General features: G+C 36.6%; 1 non-coding gene across 1 annotated transcript; it reads right to left on the reverse strand.

Annotated features, from left to right (window-relative positions):
• Positions 1–3,048: 3,048 nt before the first annotated feature.
• Positions 3,049–3,155, reverse strand: LOC127124587 (small nucleolar RNA R71). Its single transcript, XR_007804061.1, has one exon. It is a non-coding gene; the product is annotated as a small nucleolar RNA R71 (small nucleolar RNA).
• Between the last annotated feature and the right edge of the window lie 302 nt (positions 3,156–3,457).

Consider the following 3,457-nt stretch of genomic DNA (forward strand, 5'->3'; position numbering starts at 1 on the left):
GATGATGAAATCTCGCTACGATTTAATACATAAGTAATATATATTCAGCAATGATGGTGTAAATGTTGACTGTTTCAATTTATAAATTTTAGGGGGTACATTTTCTGTTTAAATTTACACAGCGTTTGGTCTGATTTTGGTTCAGGGTGATTTCAGATATGCATATCCGGATACATTCCATGCTAAATAAAAAAAACATGACACCTTACGGATATGCATATCCGTAAACACCTTTTTTTGTAAAAAATAGAGTTTGTCCAGAGATGCATCTCCGAAAAGCCCCCTGATGACAGAATAAGGTTTCTAAGATTCAAAGTGACCCAAAACTTGTATAAATATGGTGTCTCTCATTCCATGTTTTCTAAAAAACACACCACAACCAGAGAATAAATGCATATCCCCATATTGCATTTGTGTCTTGCAATGGTGTAACGCCTCAGACTACTTTCAAGATTACCGACTAATCCCACAAACCAACACGGGTCTTTCCAGCATGCTTTGTCCTCACTCACACACTTTCTAGGAAACTTCTAAGATTGATTGGTACTACCTATACCAACAAGATGCATCTTTTTTTTCGGATGCATCTTTTTTGTTAGGCTACCGAAAAAAAGATGCATCTTGTTGGTATAGGTAGTACCAATCAATCCTTATAAGTCTGCCTTCAACCATCCAGTCTCGTACTTGCACAAATTTGAATTATCTCATTCCGATGTGAATTCAGACGACCACTTCCCGCCCTCTTTGACCTCGGGTGTTACAACCACTTCCCCCTTATTCGGCCTCGGGTGTTACATGTCCACCATCTTTCGCTTCGTTTGTCCCCAAACCATATCATATTGGGAGAAGTTTGTTGTGATACCATTTATAAAGCCCCTGACTACTTTCAGGATTACCGACAGACCCCATAAACCAACCTGGGTCTTTTCAGCATGCTTTATCCTCACTCACACGCTTTCTGGGAAACTTCCCATAAGGTCACCCATCCAAATACTACTCCAAGTCAAGCACGCTTAACTGTGAAGTTCTTATTTATTAGGTGATAAGTGGTTTTCGTATGGTTATTTCTAATAATTTTCACTTAGTATTTCATCTCATTTTGATCGTTTTACTTTCATTTACCATGTTTCATGCTTTGGTTGTGTGTTCTTGCTATTTTTAGGGCCTAATGAACATCCAAGACATAAAGGGATAAAAAAATAAGCAAAACAAGGCAAAAAGTTAAAAATAAAATTTTCCTCATAGTAAAACCAGGGGGCTTCTACGGCTATCAGTAACAGCTGCTATGAGACATAGAAGCAAAGGCACCTAGGGTTTCCCAATGTTGCTCTTCATTATATTTACCAGAGGTCTGCAATAGCCATCCGTAGTAGCTGCTACGAGCCGTAGAAGGAGGGCGAGTGTAAGTTATTTTATTTCCTTTTTAGCTTGATCCTCAATGATTAGGACTCTTAGGTATTATTTGGTTTGATCTAATTCTGATGCAATAGACATTAAACCATAAATACTATGCTAGTTTTAGTTTTTTTTCTTCTATAAAACTAATAGTTTGTTATGAGTTTTGGGATTCAAGTTTTATTTTACAAGGTTTCTACATAATTTTTATTTTTCTTTGTACTCAAGTCTCCAAGGGAGCAAAATTGGATCAAAGCTTAATTAAAATCAGGTTTTCTTATTCGTTTCTATTGAATTGCTTGTCCATTATAATTGTTTATTATGAATTCGATGATGAATATTGAATTGATTTTGTTTGCCCTCACCATGAATGAGTAATACATTAGGGACTAGGGGTTATGAGGATCATCTTATAACCTTTTGTATGACCTGTCACATATCAATTACAAGAATTTTCGCCTAAACTTATTTTATAACCTGGGTTCATGCATTCCAACTCCTGTACGAAAGTAAGGTGTTCTCAGGTATCGATAGTAGTCTGAAAGGTTATGTGTCGATACCGAAGCGCATATTTTTAAACAACTGGGGCCAATACAATGAAAGCACTTGGATGAATTTTAGAAAATTATATATCTGATAAAAAGTAACGAATCATTGATGAATAATCTAGCCGTGCAAAAGCAGATAAATTATTCGTCATCGATAGGGCAATGCGCTGGTGAAAGCAGGTATTGTCCATATTTATCTATTTTCTACAAATTTTGCGGAATTCTCATAATAGAAGTGATTTGGATCGTGCGACTGTGTTAGAGTAAGAACCATAACCCTATGTCCTATTTGCCTAAATTATAAATTAAGTGATTTCACAAATAAGTTATTTTCATTTAAGTGCTTTTTATTTTAAGTTATTTTCACAAAGTCTCATATTTTAGATTTCTTTATATATACACCGACATGACGAAATTTGGTACTTAAGCCATTGGTTTTTGTGGCTCGATATCTTTTTACTACTTCGCACAGTCGTGCACTTGCGGCGTATCGAGTTTTTGGCGTCGTTGACGGGGACCAATTGTGTATAATATTGAATTACCGTTTGATAACCGTATAGACTAGAGATTTATTTTTCTATTCATTTTAGCGTGTTTATTTGGCGTGGTTCTCGCTGCTCTTGTATGCGAAGAACTTATTCGTTTGGAAATCTAGTTGAGCCTATGGACGAAATTGAGCGTTTCTTACTCGAGAGACGCTGAAATCTTAGATTGCATGCTATGGTTGACCTAGTTGATACTAAGCCTCTTAAGGATTATGCAATTCCTACCGAAGAGGAACCACATTGTAGTATTGTGCACCTGCCGATTGCCGCAAATAATTTTGAATTAAAACCTTTTTTGATTGGTATGGTGCAACAAAAATAATTTTCTTGTTTGCCTTCATAAAATCTGAACCTTCACCTTTCAATCTTTGTTGATAACTGTGGTACCATTAAGGCTAATGGAGTTGACCAAAACGCCATCCTCCTTCATTTATTCCCCTTTTCATTGAGAGATCGTGTGCGAGCTTGGCTTCAATCCTTGCCCTCCAATTATATTACTTCTTGGACCCAATTAAAAGAGGCTTTTCTTTTACGATACTTTCCGCCAAGTAAAACTGTCTAAGTTAGGAATGAGATTAATAACTTTAGACAAGAAGATGAGGAATCGCTGTTTGACGCGTGAGAACGTTATAATGATTTGTTAAGATTATGCCCTTTTCACGGGCTTGAGAAATGGATGATTATCCATACCTTTTATAATGGTCTCCTTTACTCCACAAGGATGACCTTAGACGTAGCTTCTGGAGGAGCCCTAGTGAATAATCCTCAAGATATAACATATAACTTGATAGAAGAGATGACAAAAAACTACCACTCACGGGGAAGTGTGCGACAAGTTGCCGCCAAGTCTACCCCTAAGACCGGTGGTCTTTATGAGGTTAATGAGTTTGACATATGAGCACTAAGGTGTAAATTTAAGCTTTCAATGAATATGTTATGATGAAGACAATCAATATGGTGAAGACATGA

The sequence above is a fragment of the Lathyrus oleraceus genome, chromosome 2, assembly GCF_024323335.1.
Source record: "Lathyrus oleraceus cultivar Zhongwan6 chromosome 2, CAAS_Psat_ZW6_1.0, whole genome shotgun sequence".
In the NCBI taxonomy this organism is placed as follows: domain Eukaryota; kingdom Viridiplantae; phylum Streptophyta; class Magnoliopsida; order Fabales; family Fabaceae; genus Lathyrus; species Lathyrus oleraceus.